This window comes from Ovis aries, chromosome 2, assembly GCF_016772045.2.
Source record: "Ovis aries strain OAR_USU_Benz2616 breed Rambouillet chromosome 2, ARS-UI_Ramb_v3.0, whole genome shotgun sequence".
Taxonomy (NCBI): domain Eukaryota; kingdom Metazoa; phylum Chordata; class Mammalia; order Artiodactyla; family Bovidae; genus Ovis; species Ovis aries.
Window position 1 is genome coordinate 55,104,357 of NC_056055.1, and position 13,036 is coordinate 55,117,392.

The 13,036-nt window shown below is 42.6% G+C and overlaps 1 protein-coding gene across 5 annotated transcripts in view; it reads right to left on the reverse strand.

Annotated features, from left to right (window-relative positions):
- LOC121818625 (spermatogenesis-associated protein 31D4-like) overlaps positions 1-13,036 on the reverse strand; it is a 201,702-nt gene that overhangs the window by 59,135 nt on the left and 129,531 nt on the right. For 2 of the 5 annotated variants that reach the window (XM_060410899.1, XM_060410900.1), the window contains exons 2-3: positions 12,122-12,301; positions 10,373-10,460 (exon numbers count right to left, since the gene is read on the reverse strand). The exons of 1 other annotated variant lie outside the window; for it this stretch is intronic. The gene's annotated coding sequence lies outside the window, so the exon portion shown is untranslated. Of the gene's footprint in view, positions 1-10,372; positions 10,461-12,121; positions 12,302-12,411; positions 12,727-13,036 lie in introns of those variants that run through there. 2 more of the 5 variants (XM_060410902.1, XM_060410897.1) reach the window with 2 other exon arrangements.

Here is a 13,036-nt window from a genome sequence, read left to right on the forward strand (position 1 = left end):
ATTATAGCTCTGTCCATAGATAGTTACTGACACTTTATAGATGAAAAAAAAATGGAAGCAAAGCCCTTAAATGCCTTCCTACGTCTTAGAAGTCACCAAGAAGACTGGTCTGGCTCAAGTCTCCTACCTCCAGTTTAATATTCTCTACAATAATATTAGAAAACCACACTGGAAAGGAAAGACTCATTCCCAGTACTGCTGTCATACCATCAAGCTTCAAAGGTCAGATGAATATTTTACTTTATGGTTAAATTGGCCACGTCTACCTCGTATGTATTACATCCCAGGCCCTGTGCTTTGCCCAGGGAGGTGGCCGAAAGGCTAAAAGACTGGTTAGGTTTCCCTGGTTGTCACTACCTGGTTGTGATGAGGGATGCTGTTGAAATGCAAAGGAATGGTGTGGCATGCACTAGGAGAGATGTGGAGTTCTACAGGATCAGGGGGAGAGCAACACCTAAAAACATTGCACACACACTTCAATCATATGCCACACAAACAACGGGCTGGCATGCTCAGAAATTAGCTTGATATCAGCAGTGGTGCTCACATTTGAGTTTAAAGTGAAAGTCACTCAGTCATGTCTGACTCTTTGCGACCTCATGGACTATATATCCATGGAACTCTCCAGGCCAGAATACTGGAGTGGGTACCCTTTCCCTTCTCCAGGGGATCTTTCCAACCCAGGGATTGAACCCAGGTCTCCTGTACTGCAAACAGATTCTTTACCTGAGTCACAAGTGAGTTTGTTAAAACTCATGGGCCTCTGGGCTTCCCTGTGGCTCAGTGGTAAAGAATCTACCTGCCGATGCGGGAGACATGGGTTCAATCCCTGCTCTGGGAAGATCCTACACACCTGTGCTTGCACCACAACTATTAAGCCTATGCTCTAGAGCCCAGGAGCAGCAACTGCTGAGCGCACATACTGTAGCTACTAAAACCTGTGTGCCCTAGAGTCCATGCCCGGCAACAAGAGAAGTCATCACAATGAGAAGCCTGCACACTGCAACAAAGAATAGCCCCTGCTCACTGCAACTAGAGGAAAGCCCGTGCAGCAACAAAGACCTAGCATAGCCAAAAATCTAAACAAATAAATATAATTATTATTTTTTTAAATTGCTAGTCCCAGTTTCTTCTGGAGTAGGTCCAGGGTGAGGCCCAAGGATTTTCATTTCTGATAAGTTCCAAGACGATGCTAATACTGCTAGTCTGAGAACTCCAATTTGAGAATCAGTAACAGAGTAATCTAGCAACAAGAAGACCAGAGTAGTATGAAAATGGAGATAAAGAACCTGTTCCAACAGGACAGACCAGGAGGAATGGAGCCCTTGCCTAGGAAGCTGATGGTGGGGAGGTACAGAGCAGCCATCAGGAGACTAAACCACCTGCTTCCGAGGACAGGGGAACCACTGGACCTGTTCTGGGCCATTTTAAGTCACAGATCATTGCCAAATCTCCTTTGCCCATGCCAGGTATACAAGAAGCACTTGGAATTCATTTTTTAAAAAGCAAACCTGTCTAGAAATTAAGGTGTGAGTTTTATCTTACTTTCCCTTCCTCCCACATCGGTAGCCTCATCCTAGTGCGATTCAGGTTGCAAGGAGAACATCCATAGCTGCACCTAAGTCAGCAAGTGTATCCATCTGTATGTGTAAAACTGTACTGAAACAATTCCCTTATAATCTCATTGTAGAACATCCTTGTAGCTAAATAGTATTCAAAATAAAAAGGAGTACAGGTAGCACCCATCTCTACAGACTGGGGCAAAAAATGATTTAACTCACTCTATCATGTAAATACCCATGGAAACACAAGTGAATCCTTTATCCAACCAACATTCATTGAGTATCTACTATTTGACAAGCACCATGGATGTGATTGGAGATGAAGATAAAACATAGGCTCTGCCGATAGCAGTTCAAAATCTAGCAGGCGTCTTCCTGTGCTCTTAAATCTGCCTAAGGATTGTGTTTTGTTTGTAATAAAAATTCTAAAGCAGGGACAGAAGAAGGTAGCTAGTTTTTCTAAACTGACCACCTCTTGTCTAATTATTCAACTGAAGAAACTGCTTCGGTCCTGGGTTATTTTCCTGAGCTCAGATCTATTTTGCTGACATATAGAAAGAGTCTGGGGAGTATCAGCACCCGTTCACCCCTTGTCTTTAAGTATAGCGAGCCTTTTATCACTTACACCTTTCAGTGTCCAAAGAGAGCACCACTTGGGGTTTTTAAAATATCATTTCCTTTACTACCTCCCAAAATAACAGGGTCACTTCAGGACCAGAGAGTGGTTGGCACTGTAACGGGTTTCCCAGAAGTACTAATAGTTCTGGAGAGGAGCAAGTATTTTCACAGCTGCAGGTCTGGGTGCTGAACTTTCTACTGTCAGTGAGAATCATGTCCCAGTGAAAATATAGAAGTGGAATCAACTGTCAAAGGGATAAGGTGACAGGGAGTGTTGTTTACTCGAGTCAGAGAGCAACCAGAAATGATTTCTGCAGCTGGAACAAAACAAAGACAAAGGTTGAAGGTCAACTTCCTCTATTATTTTGGCTAACCAGCACACCTAAGAGGCTTTTCTCAAATATTTTGGGTCTGTTGACAATTCCAACTTTATAAAGACCCCACATATTATACCAGTCTATGCCTCTTGGCTACTGGAGGGAAACAAAAGGGAAAATGTTCAGTTTCATTAGGATTAATGAAGTCATGCCATGGCACCCAGCTCTTCCTGCCTAGCTCATCCATCTCCAAATGTTAGGAATTTTATGTGTTAAATGCTACTCATATTCTTCCACATCATTCCACCTTGGCCACCACCACAGTAGTCCAAGCTGATGTCATCTCTCATAGTTTACTGCAATAGCCTTTTATCTGGTCTCTCACATCCTATTTAGACTCCTGCAAATCTTTCTTTATATTAATTCACAGCAACTCATTAATTCACAGTATTAGTTCATGGTAATTCATTCACAGTACTCTTTTGGAAACTCAAATAAAACCACTAAAGTCTAAATACCCCCACACATACAACCTAGCTTAAATTTTTTTCTCTGGCTCCCCGTTGCTCCAAACACTTAGCTAGTGGATTTGGCTGAGAGCGAGCTCTGTGTAACCTGTGCCTCCCGCTCTTTTCCCTTTTCTTGTGGTATCATTTTCCCCGCTCCTCTCTCCCTCTGCTCTCCTCACCCAGATTCCCCTGCCTGAAACATTGCTCGCTCCCTGCTCCACCAAGTTGTCTCTTCTACTCACCTTTTAGCTCTTAATTCATATCAGCTCCTGAAGGACTCTTAGGCAACACCCTATTCTCCCTGGTTAGGGCAAATCCCCATGCTTCAAACTCCCTTGATATCATTTGGCTCATGAACCCTTCACAGAATGTATCACAAGACAGTTATATAATTTTATTTGATTGTTTAATTTCTGCCTGGTCTCCTCACTAGACTATATGATCTGTAAAGGCAAGGACACTATCTCTTTTTCCTTACCATTGTATTCCAGAGCCTAGCACAGCGTCTGGCACATACCAGACACTGGTAAACAAAAACATCTGGAAGAAAGGATGGGAGGGAGAGAGGGAGGGAGGAAGGGAGGGTGAAAAGGAAAGGAAGAAAGGAAGGGCGAAGGAGGGAAGAATCTGAGCGACAAATTGACACTACTAAGCTAAGAAGAAGGTCTAGAGCTTTAAACCGATGATAATAATAGGTAGCACATTGAATTTCCAATGTTAGGTAAAGCTTTTAAGTTATATTTATAATTTCTTTGTCATGATAACCCTAAAGGTAGTTATTTTGATTGTCTTCATTTCATAGATGAGGAAACTGAGCCACAGAGAAAGTAACTACTCAAAATCACACAGTTAGTTACCTCACAACTATAGAGACATTATGATCATATATAACCACTTGAAGCCACTGCTTTTCAGGGTCAGGGATTTACTTTCATTTGGAATTGGACCTTGAAATTAAAAAAAAAAAAAAAAAAGCCTCTATGTCCTCTTTATGTGTTAAACTCCCAAACAGATAAATATCAGAGAAACTCATATGTGAATTTCAGCTGCCCCTGTGACACTTCTCAGGATGAAATTTTTCTACATGAATTTAAGGACAGGCTGATTAAAATGAACACATTGTGGCAAAATCAATACAATATTGTAAAGTAATTAGCCTCCAATTAAAATAAATAAATTTATATTAAAAAATAAAAATAAAATGAGCACATTGTAATGGCCCATCCTCACCTTAGTTTCGACTCTATTACTTTAATGAGAGCAGAACAGAAATTGACATGCCAAATGGATGAAAGAAAGAAAAAGAGAGCATTCAGCACATGGGAAGAAAGATGGAAACAGAAATATATTTGTTTAGAAGAGAGAAGATGGAAAGGAATGTGCTGCCCTCCCAATAACCACAGGAAGCTGCTTGCCATGCATGCCACCATAGATCAGTTTATTTGGGGCCAAACCTGGAATAAAAGCCTAATGTTTAGACAAGGGAAAGGCTTCTGGGGAGGGGAGGCAGGGCACTAAGGAAAGTAAGTAATCTTATTTGCAAGCTGGAACTCTAGATGGAGCAGTTCCCTCTATTTGAATTTTTTCTGGAGAGGGATAATGATTCCACTGGATTAGTGACTACTGGAAAGATGACTGGTAGGAATACCTTAGCTCTGTGATAGGAAACAGAATTGGATGATCCACCATTTACAAAATGTAACCTGACTCTACCAATGGGAGCCATGTAAACAGAGGAAGGCAGAAGATTAAGAGGAGGAGGAGCAGGAGGGAGAGGGGTTACAAAAGGAAGAACTTTGAAAAGTTGTCCAACAAGATGGAGGATAAATCAAATAAGATACAGGGCACAAGTGCTGGAGTCCAGCTGCTGGGATTAAAATACAGGATCCATTTCAACTAATTGTAACCTCCCTAAACTTACCATCTTTAAAGCTGGGATTATCATCACCTCTAGCTCATAAAATTCTTTTAAGGGTTAAAGAGACTAATCTTTGTGAGCTTCATAGCACATATTAAATGCTCAGTAAAGAATAGTGCTATTGCTGCTGGTAAAGATGATCCATCAACTCATAACATAAACTTGAAGTACTAGCTATGTTGAATACCACTGGGCTTTAGACTCCACCAGAAATACTCAGGGATAATGCTATATTGGACTCCCTCCTGGAGGAGGTCAGCACCTAACGGTAAGCTTTGTACCTTGGATGCAGAAACGCAGGGTACGATACTATCTTCCAGAAACTGTCCATTCTAGGTTTGTGTTATGAAATCATTTTCTTCTCGCCCTCTCTTAGCTTTAATGCTCCATCTTTTTTCTCTTGGCTTGCTTTCCTACTTCATGCTCTCTTTTCCATTCCTTTGAAACCTTTGCTCCTCTCCCCAAGCACGGATCCTGTCGAGACAGACTAAGCAGATCTTTTTCCTCTATGCCTTACACACTGGGGGCCAAGAGGGTAAAATGTTTCCTTTGGGTGGATGCCAAGGAACTTGGGATGTGCGGGGAGAGTTTTTAATGACACAGTAAGAAAGAAAATATTTATGTTTCATTTTAATTGAACTTTTCTTAAGCTTACTACATTTTAGTAGGTGAAAAAAAAGTCAGTGTATGAGAACACTGGGAAGGAAAATACACACAGCTCTGGCTTCAGGCACAGGGGTGGAAAAGGCAAAGGGAAGTTTAGCAGAGGCATCTTACGGGAAGAGCTGCCCCACCAAAAATCTCAGCTTAGCAGCATGGCCTTTATCACTGCATTCCCAAGATAGGTATAGATCCCATTTGATTGGCCCATAAAATTAGCAAGACAATGAATCAGTTCACTCCTTTAAGTATATATCTATCTGTTGGGTGCACTAAAGTACCTTGAGAAACAAGTTCATAAGGTGTCACATCCAGTTAAACCTGGAAACTGAGCACTGTGAAAGGAGTTGGCTTACTTTGGTAGGTGATTCTAGAAATAGCTACTGTTGTCACTGTTTCTTAAGCATCTGCTATGTGTTAGGTACTGTGCTAACTACTCATATGATCTCATTTAAACCTCCCAGCAGCTCTGTGAAGTAGGTACTATTAAGACCTTTTTATATATGAGTGACATTAGGCAATTTACTTGGGTCACACAGCTGATGAACAGTGAAGTTGGGATTTTAATCATGGCTGGAAGGACACCAAACCCAGCACTGATACTGTGATATCAGGTGTGGCCCCAGCTGTCCAGTTAGCTACCTCTAACAATACCTGGAAAGGCTTATAATCTTAGGATTTATGAAGATGACAGAAGAGCTGAGTATGAGACTTTTGCTTTATTGACTACACCAAAGCCTTTGACTGTGTAACAACCTGTGAAAAACTCTTAAAGAGATGGGAATACCAGACAACCTGATTTGTCTTCTGAGAAATCTGTATGCAGGTCAAGAAGCACCAGTTAGAACTGGACATGGAACAACAGACTGGTTTTAAATCAGGAAAGAAGTACGTCAAGGCTGTGTATTGTCACCCTGCTTATTTAACTTATAGGCAGAGTACATCATGCGAAATTCTGGGTTGGATGAAGCACAAGCCATAATCAAGACTGAGGGAGAAACAATAACCTCAGATACGCAGATGACACTACCCTTATGGCAGAAAGTGAAGAAGAACTAAAGGGCCTCTTGATGAAAGTGAAAGAGGAGAGTGAAAAAAGTTGGCTTAAAACTCAACATTCAGAAAATGAAGATCATGGCATCCAGCCCCATCAATTCATGGCAAAGAGATGGGAAACAATGGAAACAGTAGGAGATTTTATTTGGGGGGGGGGGCTCCCAAATCACTGCAGATGGTGACTGCAGCCATGAAATTAAAAGACACTTGCTCCTTGGAAGAAAAGCTATGACCAGCCTTGACAGCTTATTTAAAAACAGAGACCTTACTTTACCAACAAAGGTCCATCTAGTCAAAGCTATGGTTTTTCCAGTAGTCATGTATGGATGTGAGAGTTGTACTATAAAGAAAGCTAAGTAATGAAGAATTGATGCTTTTGAACTGTGATGTTGGAGAAGACTCTTAAGAGTCCCTTGGACTGCAAGATCAAACCATTCAATCTTAAAGGAAATCAGTCCTGAATATTATTGGAAGGACTGATGTTGAAGCTGAAACTCCAATACTTTGGCCACCTGATGCAAAGAACTGACTCACTGGAAAAGACCCTGATGCTGGGAAAGATTGAAGGCGGAAGGAGAAGTGGGTGACAGAGGATGAGATTGTTGGATGGCATCACTGACATGATGGACACAAGTTTGAGTAGGCTCCAGGAGTTGGTGATGGACAGGGAAGCCTGGAGTGCTGCAGTTCATGGGGTTGCAAAGAGTTGTACATGAGTGAGTGACTGAACTGAACTGAATTATGAGAATTTTGTGTATGTGTGTGTGCGTGTGTGTAAGTATGTGTGTGTAATATAATTAAATGACATATAGAATCCTTGTTCTATTAAATAAATCAGTGCAATTAAGATAAAAACATCCAGCTCCTCTCACTATTCCCAACTAAAACTATGCTTCTTTCCTTGTGAATTTTCTCTCCTCCCTGGGCTGTCCAGCTTTTCCTAATCCATTCTATGTGGACTGTCAACATTTACCTCCCAACAGTACCTCAGTTTTGTTATCTGTATAAGTAGTATTGAACTCAGAGTTATTAAGATTAAGAGAATTAATGCATTTAAAACACTTGGAAGAGTTTCTGGCATATTATTGGTATTTTGGAAATGTTACCTGTTAGCATTGTGCCACATTTTTGAATAGGGATCCTGTTCCTATTTGAAGAACTAATCTTAGTCCTTACTGATGGGCTTGCTAAAAAAGATATTGACATTATCAGGATATATCCCAGGAGAGTTTGCTTCTCTCCCAGTTCTTAGTCACTCAGTCATGTCCAACTCTTTGCAATTCAATGGACTCTAGCCCACCAGGCTGGTCTGTCCATGGGATTCTCCAGGCAAGAAAACTGGGGTGGGTTGCCATTTCCTTCTCCAGGGGATCTTCCCGATCCAGGGATCAAACTAGTGTCTCCTGTGTCTCCTACACTGCAGGCGAATTCTTTACCTGCTGAGCCATCAGAGCGTCTGTAAAATGCTATTACCTGATTGGCTTATTAACTACCCAGAAAAGGCTCCCTCTTGTCCAGAGCCCGCCTGTATACTCTGAGGAGGCTGAGGGTATACCCTTTGCCACACTGAGTCAGGGAAAGATGTTTTCAAGGCTGATGATAACAAGAATAACCTCCTGTTTTTAGTCAAATCTACAGATGGATTATTTTTTCTTTTTTCCTTTCTTTTTATTCTTTCTTTGGTGATGGGCATGAGACCTGTGTGGGCTTTCCCAGGTTGCTCAGTGGTAAAGAATCTCTCTGCCAAACAGTAAATGCAGGTTCGATCCCTGGGTCAGGAAGATCCCCTGGAGAAAGAAATGGCAGCCCACTCCACTATTCTTGCCTGGGAATCCCATGGACAGAGGAGTCTGGCAGGCTACAGTCCATGGGGTCGCAAAGAGTCAGACATGACTTGGTGCCTAAACAACAACAAGAGTGAAACTTACATATATCCAAAATCCCCTGGAATGTAGCAATTTAGGAGTGCTTCTGTTTAATATGAAGCTTAAACAGACCTTGGGAATATAAATAAAGATATTAATCCCAAACTGATCTGCCTTTTCCATACACCTTTAAGTTTTTCTTCCTATCTATTTTGGAGCATCCTGGCTCACGGAGAGTCGCTTTTCAAATTCCATGCTTATTTCAAATGAGAAAACTGAGACTCAGATGGGTTCAATCAGTGCCCCCGATACTATTTTTCCTCTGATATTTTATCAAATTCATTTTTTCCAAATTATGAAGATTTCCTACCCTCTCTGGTAAAGACTTTGCTCAATATTCTAGCAAAAATTCCTCGGATAGTTATCATTTGTCTTGGTAGTATATGGAGGGTGGGAAGAGGCTTTCATTTTTATGTTTTTTAATCTTTGTTTCTCATTTAATTTTAACTCCTTTGTTCCCCTAAGGGGCAACCTGTTTTTATAGGCCAAAAATATTGTCTATTGGCAATTTTATATGTTTCAACCTGATAACAAAAAGTCAAACACAGTCTCTATTTCTAGGTATCTATAGTCATTGATGGAGAAGGCAATGGCACCCCACTCCAGTACTCTTGCCTGGAGAATCCCATGGATGGAGGAGCCTGGTGGGCTGCAGTCCATGGGGTCGCTAAGAGTGGGACACGACTGAGCGACTTCACTTTCACTTTTCACTTTCATGCATTGGAGAAGGAAATGGCAACCCACTCCAGTGTTCTTGCCTGGAGAATCCCAGGGACGGGGGAGCCTGGCAGACTGCCATCTATGGAGTCACACAGAGTTGGACACGACTAAAGCAGGCATAGTCATTGGTACTGTGCATTTTATTTCTTGTTTCTGTGTTTTCTTGGTATGCAATATACTTAAAATATTGTAAAGTCAAAAGATTTGCTGTGTAAATAGCAGTAAAACATGCACATATATGAGCTAAACATTTATTAATATACCCCTTGAATTTCAGTCTCTGGCAACACATCTAGGGTACTTATTTTGAGGTCCCCGATATTTCACAGCCTTGTCTGACACAGACACAGTAAGACATCAGCCAAGGAAAGAAAACAATCTACTAAAGTCCAAACTGTTGAATAACTAGTCAGAGAATAGCAAATTAAATTTGCAGCAACAGGAGGTGAGTGCTGTGTCTAGCAGTGACCTTGATAGCAACCCAGGTTCAGCAAGACATCAGAGGTCATAGAAGACCTCTCTCCTGATCTGGACCAACTGGTCCTTCATGTGTAAACAGTGGGCGCAGAGCTCCAAGTTCACGATGTCAATATATTAGTGACAGTATGTTACGTGTGAGAAGTGTCAGGGAATGTGACTGCTGCATCAAAATTTGTTCCCTCAGAGAAAGCCTCATTTGTGACTCAGATCACTTATCAGTCACCAAATCATGCATCAATCACGAGGGAGCTAGAAAATCATGAGCAAATCACAAGCCCCACCAAACAGCTCTTGTGCTGATGTATCCGCAAGACAATGAATAGGGAGGATTTCCACAGTGGTGAAAGTCTGAGTAAAGTAATTCAAAGCCACTTCAAATCCAGCTTTTAAAAGTGTGAAGGAAGCAGTAATTCATATCAGTTTCCCCAGGGGCCTGGAGCCAATTGTTTCAATACAGTGGAGGTGAGTATGGGTTGCCTGCGCAAGTGGGGGCATGGGGAGGAAAGCAAGCCATGGGCTCAGGCCCATGTTAGTTAAAGCATCACTGTACCACTCCCTGCTTGTGTCACATCAGGCAAGTAACCCCACTGAGACTCAGTTTCCTCACCTGCAAAATGGGAGGTACAAAGTCGTAAAAGAAAGAGTGGAACCTGGTCACTGGTGTTCTTGAAAGCTTGTAGAACGGTGCCAGGCATCTGTCAGGAAACAAAGATAAGAATTGCCATCTGTTTGGTGCTTTCTCTATGCCAGGTAATGTTTAAAGAACATTAAGAGTACCATTTATTTAATCCTCTCAACAACACTAAGGCCAGTGCTAATACCACCTGTGTTTTTTTGTGGGTGTTTTTTTATTTTTGTTTTTTAGTTGTGGCATATGGGATCTAGTTTCCTGACCAAGAATTGAACCCAGAGACCCTGTTTTGGGAGCACAGAGTCTCAACCACTGGCCCACCAGGGAAATCCCCCTACCTGTGTTTTATAAGTGAGGAAAACTGAGGCATAACAGTAGGTTTCCACATCTAGCTAGGGAAAGAATCAGGCCTCAAACTCAGGTTGTCATCCAACCCCAAAGCCCAAGCTCTTCACCAGTGAATCCTTGTCCTGAGAATAACCCACAGAAGAGAAGATGATATTAAGCAACTGACCCAAGGAAACATCCCTGGTGGTGCAATGGCTAAGATTCCACGTTCCCAATGCAGAGGGCCTGGATTCGATGCCTGGTCAGGGACTAGATCCCACATGGCCCAACTAACAGTTTACTTGCTGCAACTAAATATCCCAAGTGCCACAACTAAGACCCAGCGCAGCCAACGAAATCAATATTTGAAAAATTAAAACCTTACTGAGTCCTTCATTCATCCTCCCTCTAACTCCCTCCACCCCCATGAAACCCACTCTCCATGGAACTTAGGTCTTTTAGGAGCTTCTAAGCCTTAGGGCTTGCTGATGCCTGGCTCAACTGTTCAGGGCTGAGGGGTTCCAGAGCCTTTCCAAGTTTTGCTCTGGCACTGAGCCTAACCTTTATTTCGTAACTGATTTACTCTACTCAGAAGTCAGCTTCGGCTACCTTCTGTGAGAACTGGGTAGACCCAGGAAATACTCGGCTGCCCAACCAGAAAATTAAACAAGAAAATCATCAGGCCCTGAAGCCCGATTCTCAATGCCAAACAATTTAGAACAATGAGTTACTCTTTCGAAATAGAAATACTTGTCATGTAGTGTTTAAGTTCTTGTAGCATGACATAGGATACTGGCTGCAAAACACAGTCTGAATGCCCAAGTTCTAGTCCCAGCTCCAGCTCTGTAACCTTGAGCAAGTATCCTAACCTCTCTGTGCTGTAGTTGCCTTTCAATCCTATGGCAACAGTAATAGGGTCGAGGTAAAAACTTGCTATGAGGATTGATGACCAATATATGTAAATACTTTAAAATACGCTTGGCACATCATAAGAGCTACCTAAATATTAGTTTTTATTATCATTAATTTATCTTATGTTTCAATAAAGGTATACAGGCTTTGCAGCAATGTCTTTACAGAATAACTTTGCTGAAGCTTTATTCCTATTGAAAAAGTTTTCTCCATTATTACCATCTCACTACCAGCCACCACCCACGCCCTATCAATCCCCTCTCCACCATCGCAATTTTTCCTTAAAAGCAAAGGAAATTACATTTAAAAGCCTCACGGAATTACAACACTCCACATGCTCATAAAAGTCAGGAAATGCAAAAGTTAGAATTTTCTGAAGACATTAGCTCAGAATCTGGGCTCTGACACAGTTCGGAGGGCTCTGGAGAAGCCTTGCGAAGTTCCCACTGGTGAGCTTTGAGGCCTTCACCCGCTGCCCCTCCTCACCAGCTGCTTCTGTCTTCTGGAACCCTCCAGTAGACTGAGCAAGCCTTTGGACTTGCCATTTCAGAGATGCTGCCCTTGCTCCAGCCTCAGAACCCCATCACGGAACAGCAGTCCTCAGATGAAGGAGCATCAGCACATCTGGCGGGGGCTTCTCCGGTGGCTCACTGGTAAAAAATCCACCTGCCAATGCAGGAGACACGCGTTCAACCCCTGGTCCAGGAAGATCCCACATGTGGTGGCTTAGTCACTAGGTCACGTCTGACTCTGGCAACCCCATGGACTCTACCCACCAGGATCTTCTGAACATGGGATCCAGGCAAGAATACTGGAGTGGGTTGCCATTTCCTCCTCCAGAGGATCTTCCTGACCCAGGGATCGAACCCAGTTGTGTGCTGCAGGCGGTCTGGTCCCCTGCATGGCAGCCAGATTCCTTACTGACTGAGCTAGCAGGGAAGACCACATGCTGAAGAGCAAATGAACCCATGCACCACAACTACTGAGCCTGTGCTCTCGAGTCCAGGAACCACAACTACTGAAGCCCGTGCTCCTCAGCAGGAGAAGCTGCACACTAGACAGCAGACCTGGCTTGCCGCAACTAGAGATAAGTCCTCGCGGCAATGTAGACCCAGCACAGCCAAACTAAATAAATAGAAATTAGTTAATTAAAACAAAAAGAGAATGCTTGGTAGGCTTGTGGAAACATGGACAGCTGGACTACTGCCAGAGTTTCTCTCAGTAAGTCTGGGGTGAGGCCTGAGAACCTGTATTTCTAATAAGCGTCCCTGTGAGGTTGATGCTGATGGTCAGGATCACACGTTGAAAATCACTGTTGCTGGTGTTTCTCTCACTTCAATACAGTTCCCCCTCAAATCCCACAGACCCCTACCTACCCACTGCACCAAAACTGGAGTGAAA